Source organism: Acanthopagrus latus, chromosome 19, assembly GCF_904848185.1.
Source record: "Acanthopagrus latus isolate v.2019 chromosome 19, fAcaLat1.1, whole genome shotgun sequence".
In the NCBI taxonomy this organism is placed as follows: Eukaryota; Metazoa; Chordata; class Actinopteri; order Spariformes; family Sparidae; genus Acanthopagrus; species Acanthopagrus latus.
Window position 1 is genome coordinate 2,040,966 of NC_051057.1, and position 18,017 is coordinate 2,058,982.

Below are 18,017 nucleotides of genomic sequence, written 5' to 3' on the forward strand. Positions count from 1 at the left end.
AAATATGGAATTAAGTCTAAATCCCCAAACAATCAATGTAAATAGGGGCTGTATTAAGCTGCTTGCAGTCGATTTATATGGTCTTTTCTCTGATGAGGATACACTTGGCTATTGGAAACACATTTTGATGCAGTTTTGCAATTTCCTTTGTTCATACACAGCAATACCCAATCATAAGACATCTGAACCATCTAGGGCATAAATAGCTCACTTGCTATGCAAATGATAACATCTTGAAGATTAAACATGTGCTATCATCAGGATCAATCCAACACTGACCAGTATCAGCTGTATCAGTGAAAGCTGAGAGCTGACAGTATGAGTGACTACTAGAGAGGAAACACTTTGATTATCATGGGACCTTCTGAGGGAAGCAGCCCATCTGGCATGTGGAGTGAAATCTGGGATTAGTGCAGATTGGGGAGATTTACATCACTGTAACACCTGTAGCTTGGCATTTCAGAGACTCGCAGTGACTGTATCACAGTTACATTTCATTCACAGTCTCATTCACATCTGTTTTTTTCCACTCGTGCTGGGAGAGGTGGAGAGCCACAGATGGTCGGTAGGTTTAATCACTGCATCAGCTACACAAACAGGTGCCACTATATATTTGGGCTACAGAGGTAAAGTGGAAAAACTGAATACTGAGTATTTGTAATAGCATGAACAAGGTCAGATAAAAGCCTGTGTGTATGAATTACAGTGCTTCATCTAAAAATCTAAAATTCTACAAAGGATTAAATTACTGCCAATGAAAATGTATTTCCTCTTTCACATGGGTTACTGACAAAACACTCTATAGCAGTGATTACTATTGGATCATAAAGCTATGTAACACTTATTATAATAAAAACAGTTATAGTAGCTTTAAATGAGGTACTACTACTAAAGTCCAACTGAACAATTCCTAAATTCTCTTTTTCAAATTCCCCTGCTCGTTCATTTAAGTCCCTTGTCTACTTGTACTTTCTCAATTTGTCTCCCTCTCTGTCACAGAGAGAGTTTCACCTGCTATGGTAGAAACATTGCGCCTCATTTCCTCTCATACACATGGTACCATTACGAAAAGGCATCAGCTTATGAATAAACAACAACAACAAATAGATGGGAGGAGAAAAACTGAAAGAAGGGAGAAAACAGCACAGGCGACGGGTGAGGAGCATAATAATTGTGTGATTTATCCTCACTGAACTACCGCAGTCATAGCATAATTAAACATGAAAAGCTAAATTTATCGTGGTGCGCTCAGCCTCCTCATTAATTTAAAGCTGAGACATTCAGAGAGAAGGCCTTTTTTAATCCACCCACTGTTTCTCTTGTTGTCTTGTCTCCCTCTTTCCCCTCCTCTGCCATCCCTCCATACCCTCCCATTACGGAGCATTACAATGTATATTACCCTCAGAGCTCCATCATCATAAACCACTGGGCCCACAGAGGGGAGTGGAGGAGAGGGATGAGGAGAGCTGGAAAAAAAAACTCTCAGAGGGAGAAGGAGATAGAGGGAGAACATGAGGAAGAGGGAGAGAGTTAGTTAGGCTCATTAAGGATAAGAAAGGCTCTCATTAAGATGAAGCTGTCTTGGTCCCATGTCCTGCATGATAGCCACCTATTTGTTTCCTAATAGCTCCAGCCACTGCAAACTTGTGAGATCCATCTCCTGTAATGAGAGGTAGCAGAGGTGACACCTCCCCCACCCAGAATGCCGAGTGCCTCTGCATCATTAACAATCACCTCAACATCCACTAATTGGCCGCTGTGTATATTTTTTCTCCCTTCCCTCCTCCTTGCCTTCCGTTTTGCACGTTTTCCCCCGCAGACAAACAAACTTGTCACCAGTTTGATTTGTTTATGTGTTCTATTTGTTATACTCGCTTCCTTAAACTGTAAATCAGGGGAGCAGCGTAGCATGGGGAGCTAATAACCCGCCTTGTACATCTGCCTTCATAAATTATGCAGCAAGCCACGTTGCAGCTTGTTGTCTGTCAGGCAGGCTACTCAGGTCCCTGTCAGCGCCCACCACATTGCTAAAAGTTGGAAAAATGATTCGGAGAGCTGCTGGGAACCTGGATTGGAGTGAAGGGTGGGTGGAAACTGTCAGTAGTCACTTTTTAACTCTTTAAAAAAGAAGTTCATCCAAACTGGCAATTAAAAAACTTCATACTAATGAGCAACTGTGTGCACTTTGCCTCCTTGTATTCGTCATCGCTCAACTTGAATCAGTCTTGGTTTTGGGCATGGAACAAAAGAAAAACAAGGCACAGAAACCTGACTGCTTCTGTTATGCCAATTAAGTAAGGAAAAAAAAAAGCTTTTGTTAGCATTTTGTTAAAACAAAGCACATGTGTGAAGCTGTATTTTTGGCTGCCATCCTTGTCAGTTGTAGACCTCAAAAACAACAAAAGTTACATACAGAAGAAAACAAAATAAAATAGATGTATCCATAGCAGCACAGAGAAGAATGCAGAATAGAATATAATTAATTTATTTAATTTGATCAACACTTAAACATCAAATTTCCAAATATCTAATTTGTTAACAAACTGCTTATCACTGATGTAATTCAAACTGTTTTGCTGCTTTATTGTGCTCTCCCTGTACTACTGTACCACTACAGGTCTAGAGACATGCAAGCAGCTCTGTGAGGTTGTGTGGTAGCGTTGAAAGCTAAATGTTAATGTTAGCATGGCAACATGTTAAGCACCCAAAGGAGAAGAAAGTTGGAGAAGAGATCTCAGTAGTGTCTCATTCATTTCCCCTAGACAGCTATGAAAGCTATGTGAGACCAAAGTGAGGCTGTGGCTCATTTCTCCTGTTTCTTAATTGTTTCTCCTGAGAAACAGGTGCACAAAATCTCAACTTGGGATCGCCGTAAGTTTCAAAGGAGATTTCATCAAGCTCTCAATGAAGAGTCAGAATGTCTCAACTGTGTCTCTTCTTGATTTCAGGCAGAGACATCAGAGAGGTCTCCTTATGAAATCTACTCTCATCCCAGTCTCCTCAATTCATGTATCTCAGGTCGACCTCACAGCAAATAAAGAGTTCTCTGCAAGTGCTCACTGAAGTCTCGTCCAGACTTAAAATGTGAGCCATTCTCCTAATATGCATACCAGTGGATCCCCACTCTGTGGGTGCATTATTCAGGTCTGCAATGTTCTCCTGCATGTGTAGCCTATTTTATATCATTGCAACTTTGTTTCATAGACCACAAAACAAACCCTTAAAAACTGTTGTGTATTAGGTCTATTTTATACTGTCACGTCAAACTATTGGTGGCTGGAGCACAATAAAGATGCTATCTCAATGCAGTATAATATCAAAATAAAACCCTTGTATATGTTCATCTCTTGATGACTTTTTCTTTTGTTTCTGACACTCATCACAACAAACGTTGTGCAAAAAGAGGTTTACATTAAGGTTCAAAAGTTGTGGAAAGAGTTACGTTTGGTGATGACAAGTTGAGTTATAAGTGAGATAAATGAGGTGCTGAGACTACAGGAAGCAACAGTGTGGGACAGTCAAATTTGGTAGAAATTTAACACAAAAAACAAGGCTAGGAACTATGTTACATGCATAAGTTGTAACATTAACGGATGTGGCAGTTCTATTAAAGTGAAACTCTCGCCAAAATGCAATGCAATGCACTTTCTCTTCTTTATTCAAACAAAACTTGTTTTCAGAATTTCCAGAACATCCAGAACAGGACTGTATAAAGTGGTCAAATCTTCCTATTTCTCTTGCAGGTCAAATCAATATAATGAAAATCAACACCCCTCCTAAATGTCTATTTATTTGTCAAAGTATTCCAATTTTTATTAACAATGCCTTTTTTCAAAAACTAGACAAATTAAATTCCAGGTTTATATGAAATAAAAAGACTCCCCAGATGAGGAAGGACTTCTTGCAAAGACCCAAGTCAGAGGGGGGAATGGGTCTGCCTCATTTCAAATTCTACTAGTGGGCATGCAACTTACGGGCACTCTCCTTTTGGCCCCAAGATCATATACCTACCTGGCTCCAAATTGAGAAAAAATGTTGTTCCTTGACTTGTTTACCAACTCTACATTTTTCGGCTTTACCCACTGCATATTCTGTTCTGTAAACAATCCAACAGTCTCACACTCATTCAGAATTTGGTCTTCAATAAGAAAGTACTTTGGGTGGCACTTTGGATCACTTTGGGCCCCTGTAATTGCAAATCATTTATTTGCTCTTTCTCTCTCTGATACAACGTTTTGTGAGTGGTACAATACAGGGATTCAGTCCTTTCAGGACCTTCCTATTGAGGATAAATTGCCATCATTCCAACAGCTACTAATTAAATTTGATCTACCTCACTCACGTCATTTTAGGTATTTGCAGCTGCAAGATTTTGTTGGAAAAAACTCCAAATCCTTCCCCAACATACCAGATAGTACACCAATGGATTCTGTATTCTTATTGAATCCGGTGACAAAACGGTGCCACCTCTTTAGATCATCTAAAAACAGCTTGGATAAATGACCTGGGAACAGTCATAACTGATGAACTTTGGACAGGACTTTTGAAGAATGTGCACTCCTCTTCGGACTGTGCGAGACATGGGCTCTTGCAGTTTAAAGTACTTCATCGACTATATATATCGAAGGTAAAGCTCTGTAGAATGTATCCAAATTTAAATTCTGCATGTGACAGATGTGGTCAATCACCAGCCTCATTAGCCCATATGTTCTGGCACTGTCCGAGAATAGTAATATACTGGCAAAAGATTTTCCAAACTTTCTCGGACATAATAGGAAGAGTAATTGAACCTAAACCACTGACCGCTATCTTTGGAGTTAAAGAACCTGATTTCATACAACATTTATATCTCATTTTTCTTCATGATGACAGCACTGAGTTACTTGATACCCTCTTCCATGTCTGTTGTGTTTGTTTTCTGTTTTTGTGTCTTTTGTATTCTTTGGTGCATATATGTGTCATTGATATGTCAAATTGACAAAATAGTGTTTGTATGTTAAACTCTGAAAACCCAAATAAAAAGAGTGTTAAAAAAAAGAAATTCTGGCAGTATACACTGAGGCCTTTACATTAGGATCACTTCCCCCAACATTCAATGAGGCTTTAATAATGATATTACTCAAAAAAGACTGAGACACCACTAACCCCTTGAATTATCGACACATACGCTGATTAATCTGAATTGCAAAATTTTAACAAAGATTTATGCCACACGACTGGAAAAAGCACCACCTTTTCCACCAATTCATCCCTTCAGTCTTTGGTTTAGGAGAATGAATCAATGACCCCTCAAAATCCGCCATACTGGGCCACTCCAGCAGAGGTCGCTAGGGAAGACTTTGCATCATCATATTGTGGCTCAGTGCCTTGCCGTGCTTTACCCGGAGAACTTGAAACACCCGCAAAAGAAATGGGTCGAACTGCAGCAACAACTCAACACACCTGGCTGACAATGGTTAAGAAAGAAAGAGGACCAAGATAAAGACATCAAAGAACTGATGAAATGTGTCAAAGATGTGATGTAGTATCAAACTCACAGACCAATACCAAGAATTTGTTGAACAAAATAATGTCAGTTTTTCTCAGCTCACTGTAGCAGTATCATCCACCACTGACAGGATGGAAATGGAACTGGATCAAATCGTGAAAGGAGTAAAAATTGTGACTTCAGAGGAAATTAAAACTCCGAAAGCTCTCGCTTGTCTGAGATTCATTTCATGATGGATCAGCTTTAAGCTGAACTGCAACAATAGGTACAGGCCTCACATAAACATGTCCTAGACAGTAATGGCAACTTATGCAAAGCGGTTGACCACTGTGTGGCCCTGCAACCATTAGCCGATCCAGATCTTCTGGCAACTTTCAGAGCAGTACTTCATGGTACAGCCCGGGACTGGTGGGACATAGCCAGATCCAGTGTGTCCACATGGAAAGAATTTGAATCTACTTTTCAGGCAGCAATTCTTGCTGAGGATTAAGAGGATGAGTTGGCAGAACGAGTGAGAAACAGAAGACAAGGAAAGGGAGAAAGAATGAGAGATTTTGCTTTCTCATTTAGAGCCCTATGTAAAAAAAAAAAACAATTGGAATTCTCCTCTCCCTGAGTCTACGATTCTCAAGATGATTTCAAGAATATCAACCCATCTGGCAAGCCAACTCAGGGGTAGAGTAAACAGTGTGGACAAGTTGGTGCACTTGGGTCATCAACTGGAAAAGGATCTTGAACAGCTGTAGGAATATGAACACAGAACAAATGTCAGAAGTGTTATTGCTCCAAGAAATCAGAAACATGTCCCCAATAGATTAACTGAAAACCCTGTGTTGTGTTGGATATGTAATGGTCAGCATCCACCTGGTCCGCATCCTAGTTATAGGATAACCACATCCAACCCTTAAAAAAATCTATCAAGTGCTCAGCAGAGCAGAAAACCAAGTTGGGAAAGCAAAAAGTTGGGAAAGGCCCCAAACCAAAAGTTATGCGAAGTGTTGTCTTAATAAGCTCCATTCCACCTCCTGCCCTCTGTGTTTCCTACATAATCCTATAGATTTATTATACAATACATATGTTTAAAGGCCATTTTCTCAAAATGAGCTTTTTCTCATCCTCTGAGCCAAAAATCTCCACTTCAGTAGCACTTACATACACCAAACTGTTCAGTTTTATTCCTATCTATATTCTGAAGGTTTTAACAGAGGGGTTTGTTCATAGCCTGATTTATATAACATTTTATTGTTAAAACAGGGAGAATTATTTTTTTTATGGCCGTCGACAGTTTTTTCTTATTTATGGAGTGATAAAGAGATGTCCAAAATTCCCTTTGAAAAAACCTTTGCCTATAATATGTCAACAAAATGAAACAGGAATTTTGAACCAGGCTCTATCCAATCTTTAGATTTATGTTCTGGAAATATATGCAAATTAGCGCATTTTTAATTGGATAATGCTTCATTTGCATATTTAAACATACAATTTCAGAAAACTTATAATACAAAAAATAATTGTCTGGATGTAAGTAATCAACTGGGGAAGTTTCATGGTGCTATATATCAGTTAAAAAATGTCCCTATGTGTCACCTGTAGTTTCTCCCCTTAATTGGCTTATTATGCTAATTACTCAAGCTGCCCAACATGCAACTTTAAGCAACCAAGCTTAATCTCATCTGCTAAACCTATACATGACATTTTAATAATAAAAGTTTATAGGAAACAGAATTTCTTGGTTTAGTATGGGTGATATAGGGGTTTCCAGTAGACTATTTCCATCTTGCTGTTACCAGTGCCCATCTAATGGATAAAGACAAGCAACGGCTACATTCACTCGAGTCCTATCCAGAGGTCTGTACACACAAACCAGGAAGAACTGTTTGTCTGGTCTACTTGGATAACATCATTATCTATTTATCCTCGGTGTCACAACATTTCAATGACCTCCAGAGAGTTTGGGATAAACTCCATGAAGCAAGGCTGAGTCCCAGTTCTGTCTACAGGGAATAAAATTCCCAGGCCACATTGTCACTGGACAGGGAATTTCAGCTGATCCTGAAAAGTCAGTGCCATTCAGTCATATCCAGTACCAACTAATCTTAAAAAAGTGCAGTGGTTTCTTGGACTTGCTGGACAGATTTGTGCCTGGCTTCTCAAAAATAGCTGAACCAGTAAATGCTCTGAAGAAGAAAGGAAAACAATTCATCTGGAGTCCAGAGTGCCAAAATGTGTTTGACCAGTTGAAAACAAACCTGCTTCTACCTCCCATTCTGGATCATCCCAATCTCAATTTACCATTCACTGTCTATACAGATGCAAGTGAGACAGGGCAAGGAGCTGTTCTTACACAGAAAAAGGATGCAGGACTTTAAAGGATTTCTGATTCTGATTCTGATTCTGATTCTGAGTATCCTTTCATCAACCTGGTAAAGCTTCTCCCAGTCTGGACTCTCCCTTCCCACTCCTATCCAAGTAACCCCACATGGACTGAACACACACACACACACACACACACACACACACACACACACACACACACACACACAAACACACACACACACACACACACACAAACACACACACATTCCCATCCACCCTTTCTGGACATTTACAAATGGACACTATTTGAATAGTTTAAAACAAAAGAAGGACATTTAAACTTAATGAATTGTCTTTTGTTGTTTCTGACCTGTATTCATGTGACCCAGGATGAATTCTAAAATTGACTGGAGTGTTTTGATTTTGTTGAAAGAATTTACTTACTTTACTGTCCTGAAATCTTGTTAAAACATTAAGAATTCCTGAAAGTTAAATTTGGAGTGGACATTATATGATTCTGATTTAAACCTATTCCGTCAACCTTTTTTGGTGTGTGACCTTAGTGAGACCGTAAACCCCGAAGTAATACATTTGATATAATTGTAATTGTAGTACTTATCTGGCACCCTAATTAATATACTTTTGGGTCTTCTTAAGTTACGCCACAGGCTGAATCAGGCAGAGAAGGACGTGGTTTGTGCCTTCTCGCTTGATGCCGAGAAGGCATTTGACCAGGTACAATGGGAATTCTTACTTAAAATGTTGTCACATTTTGGATTTGAAGTCTATGTTATCAATTTGATCAGAATATTATATAAAAGACCCAAAGTGGCAGTGATAATCGACTGCATAGTCCCACCTTTCTTAAACCTTACTAGAGGTGCTTGTCAGGGTTGCCCTTTGTCACCACTGCTGTTCAGTATGGAATTAGAACCACTGACAATTGCCATCAAATAGTAATAGTAACTAGAGTACTAGAACTGCAAGCAGTTAGGAACAGGGGCCAACACCCCCCCCTCCCCGTGCGACTCGGACCCCGCGCACTACAGAGCCCATGGAAGTTTGGAAGGATGACGGGCTCGGGGCAAAAGTGAGGACATAGGCCAATGTCTGAGCTGTGGTATTCACTGTAATGGGAAGTGCACTGGAGGTGCAAAAAGCTGAATGCGTGCCGATTTGGATTTGTTGTACTAAATCATGCCCACTGTGATCAATCATTACTTAACTATATGGCTGGTATCAGGAGTGACCCCACATCAGTACTGTTTCACTACATTTATATCATTGCGACAAAAAATGAGAGTGACAAGGAAAAATGCATTAATGTTGATTAGTGTGTGGTGACAAAGGAAAAGTGCAGCAGAAGTGGGCGGGGCCTATGTCAGAAAACCTAGCTCTATTGGGGAAATACAAATCATTTAGTTTGACAGAAATATTGAACATTATGTGTTTTTTTTTTAGCTAGCAAAAAAGATTGTTTTGGTTATAACTAGCAGATTTTTTGCAATGCCAACATTATTTTGATAACTTTTCATCAGACATATCTGGAGATTCTATGTGCAAAGTTTCAAGCAGATGGCGCTTGAATTGTGGGAGGAGTTCGAAAAAGTAGGTTTTGCATATGTGACAATTTAGCAAACTAAATGTGCATCAGAAGTGGGCGTGTCCTATGTCAGAAAACCCAGCTCTATTCAGAGAACATATGGATATAAAGTTTGCCAGTGTGTTATTTAAAATGTGGAAGTTACAGCCAAAAATGCGATTGCATCCATTATAGCACCACATGTGTGAGACAGAGTGTGCTAGCCATTTAACCACTGATGCTATGTCAGTGGTAAGTAAAGATAACTGTTAAAGGTTTGTCTCATAAAGTGAATTGTACTGTCATACACCAAATAGAAAACCAAGAAAAACTTAAATTACAAAAAAACGCAAAAACAAAGCAGTCTCTGCTGATCCTCCTACAACATCCTCTCCATTGTCCTGTCCTCCAACCGATTATCCCTGAACACAGTCAAGATGTACAGTTATTGCCATGGCTGTCTTGGGTTTCTCTTTGGACTATTTCATTAGATAGACTCATATCAGGCCCCAGAGACACTCAGGCCAAATAACTTCACAAATACACACACACACACACACACACACACACACACACACACACACACACACACACACACACACACACACACACACACACACACACCTCTGACAGCACAACCACTGTGTAACTAACCGTTCCATTTGCAGTCAGGGGGAAAACATGTATCAATCAAGTGCATGATTAAGATGATGGCTGATGACTTTACTTTACTCTTCCTCTTAACAACTGTCATTTATGAAAACTAAACTTAAATGAACTATGTTTTATATATAAAGTATGTATCATATAATATATGTATATATTTCAGTGTAATATTATTATATAATTTATGATTATATGTCAACTCACAAAACCAGTTGTCCCCAAACAAGAGAATAACATCTCAAATTAATACAAAAAATGAACTGTGAAAAAAGAAAGATGTAAAATGTATAATATATATTCTGCGTGGGAGAGTAGAATATGAGACATCTTTAAACCTATATTGAGTGAAGGTCAAAAAAGCTGCTAGAAGTTTGGTATTTTTTCTATAATTTTTACATATGTGTTGCTGTGTCTACTGTAACCATGACATGTCAGTGCTGTCCCTTTTGTATTGAAAGGACTATTTTTAATTATGACATAAATGCATGCATTTTGACAGAAGACGGAGGCAGCAAGCAAAAAGGAAGAACAAAGTTGTCCTGTGTACAACTCATGAGTTTACTGGAGTGTGACTTTGTCACCGACTGTCAAATTTGCTGTTTGGCTGACAAAAATACAAATTATCCCTAAATGGGGCCTTGAATATTTCAAAGATTTCTCCTTTATTTCTTCAAAAAACAGAACAATGTATCCCCAACATGAAGTTGTACCATTTCTAAACCCATTTTGTAAAATGTCACCTAAATCAAACTTAGTTAACTTCAGAGTCACAAACTAAATGGTAATTCCATTAAATTCTGACTTTCTGTATGTTTATTTTAGGCAGTTATGGCGAGACAGAAGCTATCTCTAGAGGGGTGACATAAAAGAAGGAAGAGAGTAACAAAAAATGCAAATGCTATACATTTCAAAAGATAAAAAATAAGCTTTAGGGGTTAAAAAGAAGAGAAACGAAAACTGAAAAGCATCGGCAAGCTAGAAATAAAACTGAAGCCCTCCTTGTGATGTCACATTAGCAGCAAGGCTGTCAACATGTTGATGTTCCAACCCATGCGTACTCAGTACTGTGGTACTAATAATGACCAAGTCATGAATGAGCCTGCGTGTTTCAAGTCAAATAATGTGCCTGAAATATTGTTATGTGAAGTACCAAATTGTTGAACAAAGTTGTTAATCAGTGCAACATTGACATGAGTGGTGATATATTTTGGAATTGTTTGTTGTAAATAGGCCACACACACACACACACACACACACACACACACACACACACACACACACACACACACACACACACACACACACACACACACACACAAACCGGACTCCTCAATGTCAGATGGACATTTTTTTGTTGTTGTTGTAAATACATTTCCAATCTCTTCCTCAAATGTAGTTGATTTGTTAAATTAATCATCTCTATTAATTTTTTTTTTTTTAAAAATGTTATTTTTCTGTACAAAATTCTCACTTATTGAATGCTCATTTTAAAAGTTGCATGATGTAACAGTTTCTAAAGGAGTACATGTGAATATATAAATAATAACAAAAGTGGATATTCAACATTTAATAGAGTGTACATATGTGTACACATGGGCTACTTAGATCGTAAGATATAAGTGTAGGAAGGTCCTGCCTTGAAAGCCACAGGACACAATGGATCTGCCTCCGATATTCTGGTGGCAGATGCCACAGAGGTCCAAGCCTCGACATGTCAGAGCCAAGCATGATGCATGTTGGGGCTTCCATGGATTGGACTTGTTCCGGCATGTCCCACAATTGCTTGATCACATTTGGGTCTGGGGAATTTGGAGGTCAGGTTGACAACTTGGACTCTTCGTCATGTTCATCAGGCCATTCCTAAGCATTTTTTGTTGTCCTGCAGGGTGCACCATCCCTCTGGGGGGGGGGGGGGTCACTGTCATGAGGGGGTGCACTTGGTCTGCAGTAGTAGCCCTTTTCGCCCTGAATTGCTGCATTATCGTTGCATCAGAGGTTCACCAATTCTCCGCCATTGTTTGTTCACACAGAGCCAAGCAGCTCTGGCGTAAAGACAAACCACTGTGTAATTCACACAGAAAGCCTGTGCTGTGGCTCCTATAGAGGTGTGAGGGTCATGTCATGATGTTGACGTCTGTGTGTTTTTCAGCATGTTTCCCCGATTTCCTCCTGTTAATCTAAACATGTACCTGTTGACAGTTTATAATCATATGGATGCTGTTATAATGTGTTGTGTCTGAGATCCTGACCCATCATACATCCTGGAAAGTGTCAAAGTTGCATGTTTTGCTCTAAATTACATAATCACATAATCACTGTCAGTAAACTGGCAGGAAGGGAGGCTGTTTTCTGGGGGAAAGTTCAGAAGTTCACTGAAGTCTCAGTCTGGGGGGCTGACCATCACGGTGATTTTTTTTTCAAGCCAGTAACAGTGTTACAACGACAGACAACACTTGGTGAGTTGAAGTTAAAAAAAAATGTGATGATGATGTTGGGAGGACAGACAGGAGGACAGACAGGAGGATAGATACTTCTCAACGTATAACTGCAGTAATTCTTTCCCATATAAGTTGCCAAAGACAGTTACACTCACTACATTACTGTTATTTGGTCCTGTAACGTTGCATTGTGGGACATTTCGCTTTATGTTGTTGAGTGAAGGACCTGTGTAGTCATCAGACTGTGAACACCATCAGACCAACACGCCCTCGCTCCCCTGGACCTGTTGTGTCTTTGTGTACTTCTCCATCATATTCATATCTGACATATGTCATTAAATTTAGCTGCTTTCTCTCTAACTATCACTCCAGCCATCTCTTTGGCAGCGGGTAAATTCAACTCCTCCCCGATGGTGTGTGGTTTCCCGGTCTGGGGGATCGACTTTGCCACTGGGTAGGAAACCTCCACCGCCTTGGCGTTTTCACTCCCAGCGATACAGGTGCATTTAACTGCCTTTCTACAGGTCTGATACTCTCTCAACTTGTTTTCAAAAACATTTGAGGCTTTGATGAATATTGTCCATGTTTTGTTTCTAGATGTCAGTGAAAATGAGTGAAACAAAAGTGTAAATAAATAACAAAATGCAAACATTAAAGACTCCTTCTAACTCTTTTTTCTAAAATTTACAATAGTTTTCATGTAAATCACACAAAAGAAAAAGAAAATATGATGTTTTACCTATTTTGGCCATAAGCGGTCATATTGATCACGCCTCATTTCGCTGGGTTTGCTGCTTTCATTGTCTCTCTTGTCTCTGTCTCTCCAGCAGTGCATCTTTGCGAATTTACTTGTAAGTTAATTATTACATAGTTGTATTATAAGCCTGGTTGGCACCATGGGCAAACAAAAACGGGAGTTCCCCCCTCTGTAAAACAGCGAGCGGAGCTGTTCAACAGGAAGGTGCTGAAGTGATGATTCTGACTGTGTTCCAGGGAAAGCTGAGGAACAATGTCTGCATCCTGAGCACCTGCACACAGGTGTGGACACCTTTAGTGGGGCGAAGACAAGACCAGAGTCTGTGATGTACAACAACACCAAGTACGGCGAGGACGACCTGGATCAGATGGCGAGGGCGTACTCCGTCAAAGGCAGTATGAAAGATGGCCAGTGTCTTCTGTAACACCCTCGACCTGGCTGGGATCAATGCCCGCATCTTATTCAAGGAGCAGCAGCAGCAGGAGAGCTCGGAGGAAAGTCCTGCAGCAGCTGACAGAGCTGAGGGCAGAACACATGGAGGGGAAAGGAGCCGCAGCAGGCGGCACAAGGTGGGCAGCAGCGGAAACAACCACCGCAGCAGCAGCAGACACGGAGGCAGTGCCGGTCCCAAAGAGCTGCAAACGGAACCAAACGTCAGACACTTGAAATGCCACAAGCCCGAGTGTGGTAACTGTGAGGAGAGCGGAGGGAATCTGCAGACTGTGACCAGGGATCACAACAGCTCCTTGTGTGTTAGATCAGCACGTTTCCAGCTTTTTCGATTATTATTATTGTTTTATTATATATTGTGTATATTGTATAAGTGTTACAATAAAATGTTTCATAATGAAATAAGTTACTCCTAATCGTTCATTTTCTTGTTCTGAATAATCTCTTAAATCTATTAAAATCGTGTGTAAATATATGCAGTAACTATGGTTTACTATGTGCGATGAGATGAATATTGGTAAATGTATAATTAAACTTATTAAAATGTACACTTTGATATCATTTAAAAAATGATAAAAAATGCATTAAAATCTAAATATTTAACCATAAATATTTAATGGTAAATTAAAACTAAATTACAAAATGGAAAACGACCTCTTGCGGTGTACCTTCACTTTAGGAATCACTGTACTGCAATATGTAAACCAATCTAATAGTAACTGAAATTACTGAGAAGTAGCACCATCTGCTTCTGCACCATCAATACTTTTTATTTTTGATACTTGAGTATATTGTGCTTCTAACATAACATACTAAATTACTTAAGTGTCTTGTTTTAGCCACTTTCACTTTCACAGTAAGTTTTTGAATGCTGAACCCACAGTGCATTATTTTTGTAGTCATCGTTACTTCCTCTACATAAGTAAGGCCTCATTTACACTACCTGGTGCAAGTGGCCATTTGACCTGTAAGCAAAGACAATCTAAGTTTTAAGGCTGTCTACATTAATTTGAATTGAAGTTCATGTACTATAATTCAAACACATGATACATTTTATATTCTTTTTAGATGCATCATTCAATTATTCCTTGTGGTGGAAAGCCTGCTGTGGAACGCTGCACAACATGCTGCAGTTAGTTCCACTGCACCCTTTGTGATCTTTTTTCCAACTGTACTGCAATCGTGGGGTCACTTTAAAGAACATGCCATTCACAAGGTAAGGTCAGACCTGCTGTCTGCAATTTGAAAATGAAGTGTCAAGATAATGCATGATTGGATTGGATTAACATTAACATTAACATTTGTTGAGCCCTCTAATATGTCTAGGCGGACACATTAGAGGAGGGCATCGATAGGATTTTTTTTTTTCTTCTTTTTGGAGTTTGTGTTTTAAATAGTACAACTGATCATTTTGTTGATCTATATATTTTCAGGAAGAAGAGCAGCAGGCTGAGGTCTCAGTCAGACCTGCTGATGTGGACACACCAGTGGAAGGGGTAAGCAAGTATCTATTGGTCAGATACTGGTGGTGCAGCAGCTATGGTACAGACATCTTTCTGTCTTTTCCATAGGACTCGTTTGAAGATCACATTCTTCATGATTGCAGACATGCAGCAGAGTGGGTTGAGGCCAACAAACAACTGTTGACTGCCAAAGTGGACCTGTCTGATATGGACCAGGCTGAGGCTGCTCTGCAGCATGTAAGGGTGTGGAAAGATGAAGTGTATGAGCATGAAAAGGAAGCTATCCCGGTGCCCTTCAAGGTCCAATTTTACAACACTGATGACGTGGAAATTCTGTGAAGAAATAATGGATCAAAGAAAGTATTTGGCCTATTGTGACTGTCACACAGATGAATGAGTTTATTGTGTTCAGTTTTGTTTAATGTCTTTCTAATTGATCACCTAATAATTCACTTGGATTATACTGTAGATATCAAGAGTTAGGGTAGTATTTGTAGTATTTAGTGGTACTTTTTTTTTTAGGTGTTCCAGCAGCACAAGAATTAATAATAAGCATAGACATAGAAACAAATATGAAATTTATGGTGGTTAAGAGCCAAAATACAGAATAATACAACAGAAAAACAACAATATATAGAAAAAGAGCAGTGCAATAAAGTCAAAATTAAATGATAATGAAAAGGCAGCAAAGTATTGTATATACTGTATAGTACACAATAAAATGTATAGGCCATGACACCTTATTATATGTTTGCTAATGAATATGAGTAATGACTTTAAAGAAAATGTTGTGCATTGAGCATTGTTATTCATGCCCTCCATTGTTTACATTGATCAGCTATTTGACCTTCTCTTTTCAAGATCCTCAGCTTCATAGGCTACAAATAGACAATTGAGCCCAGAGTCATATCACCCACCTTTTGTTTCTCGTAATGACTAAGTTGTAAAATGACACAGTGTACTGTATATTGGTCTACATATATGGCAATCATTAATGACAAGTGTTTTGAAAAAGACAAAGGCTAATGAATCAACTGGCCAAATCAAAAGCTTAATTTTTTTCTTTGAATTAATACAGGTTATGGATGACTTTTTGTCCTGGATTTGGACAGAATAAATCAAAATGCCCATGTTGGGGCTCATGCACAACATAAAAGGAAAACACAGAACAAAAGTGACAAACAAAACAAAAGTTTACTATATAAATAAAAACAATATCTACTATAGACAAGGAATTTTACGTCTAGATTTTATGTCATATTGTTTACTAATTAAAGCATTTGTGAGGAAAACGATTCAACTGGAAGTGTATTCGCAATTGTATTTTGAAATGTTTCCCATGCATTTCCAGTCCTGACAGTGGCGGCGGCCTGAGAGTGGAGCCTGCGGCAGTACCGACCTCGCAATGGAGGTCTGCAGCAAGGACCTGTTGGAGAGTGTCTGCTGCTGAAGGGTCCAGACTGCCAGAGCTGCAACGAGTAGAAACGCAACCCAGCAGAGCCAGTGGAAGTATAAACAGAGACCAAAGTGAAACCAGCTCTGCTGCCATGGCAGACTGGTTGACCAAACACTGATCTGGTAGGTTTTAACGGTGTATTTTAAAAATAATGTATCAGTGTTTACATATAGTTAGGTGTATATTTTACATATATATGTATATGAGCATGATCAATTATCTCTTCAAACCATTTTGATATGTTACGATGTTAGTTTGTTTGAACACAGCATGAATATTTGTCATGACGGGTTTACTGATTTCACATCTTTATTATCCGACCGCCTGACACAGAGCAGACACGGGGAACACGCTTCCAGTGAAAAGCACAAAGCATCCTGTCCAAAACCAGCTCAGCTCTAACCAAGTCATCATCTAGTTTGTTTCATCATCACCCTCCCACCTCTTTGTTTTTCTCCCGCGCTCTCTCTCGGCCTCTGGTCTCCAGCAGTGTTGGACAGTCTGTCTGCTCTGAAGTCTTCATTAGCGCTGCTGGCCTGCCAAGCTGCAGAAGGGACAAACGGCTATTTAAGACCCTGCGCTTCTCTCTCTCCTCCCAACAAAACTCCTCTTGTTCTCCCAAAACTTCTCCTCTTTCTCCTCCTGCACTCAGTTCCCTGTACCTTGTTCTACTTCAACCTTTGTCAATCCCCTTACCACCTCTTCTTCCCTCTCTTTCCATCCATCCAGCCTTCTCCCTCTACCTCCTCTGCTAGCTACCTGCAGACTGGGGGGGGGTTTGCTCAGCACAACATTCGTGCTGTTCTGATCTGGTAGGGGACGAGTGAGGCGTGCGGGTTTGTGTATGCCATTTGGTCGCCGCAGCACCCAGCAGCAGGGGCTCCTGGACAAACACACAACTAGACTTCTGGGAGGCCCTTGAACAGCTCAATGAAAGTGAGTGTCACACTGAGAGACATGGTGCTCACAGCATTGCTCAATCCAGCTCACACAGAAACACTGCTACTCACACACTATTTATGTCCTGGTCGCGAGGACCTCAATTTTCTGCTTGTACAATATATGCCAGAAAACAATGTCAATCACTCTATCACATTCATCCCCCTGATCACTGTGTCCTGTGATACCTCATGTGTCACAAATTAGCATTTGGGGCAGCTGTAAATCAGGAAGTAGAGCAGGTTGCCAGTAATTCAGTTTTGTAGTTTGATTCAGCAAACCACAGACACGTTCGCATACCTGTCGTAGGTAATGACAATTCTGCAAAACCTGAAATATGATTTTTGCATTATATGTTTATGACCAAGCTTTCATGTCAGGAGTTGGATGGGATGTAGGTGTAGATATCGGCTACAAGGCTGACAAGCCACTGACTGCCAGGTCGAGACTGTGTTTTAACAT

The 18,017-nt window shown here is 39.8% G+C and overlaps 1 long non-coding RNA gene across 1 annotated transcript; it reads left to right on the forward strand.

Moving 5' to 3' along the window:
* The first annotated feature begins 14,646 nt into the window (after positions 1 to 14,646).
* LOC119008990 lies at positions 14,647 to 15,444 on the forward strand. Its single transcript, XR_005071598.1, has 3 exons — positions 14,647 to 14,913; positions 15,131 to 15,193; positions 15,269 to 15,444. It is a non-coding gene; the product is annotated as an uncharacterized LOC119008990 (long non-coding RNA).
* The last annotated feature ends 2,573 nt before the right edge of the window (positions 15,445 to 18,017 follow it).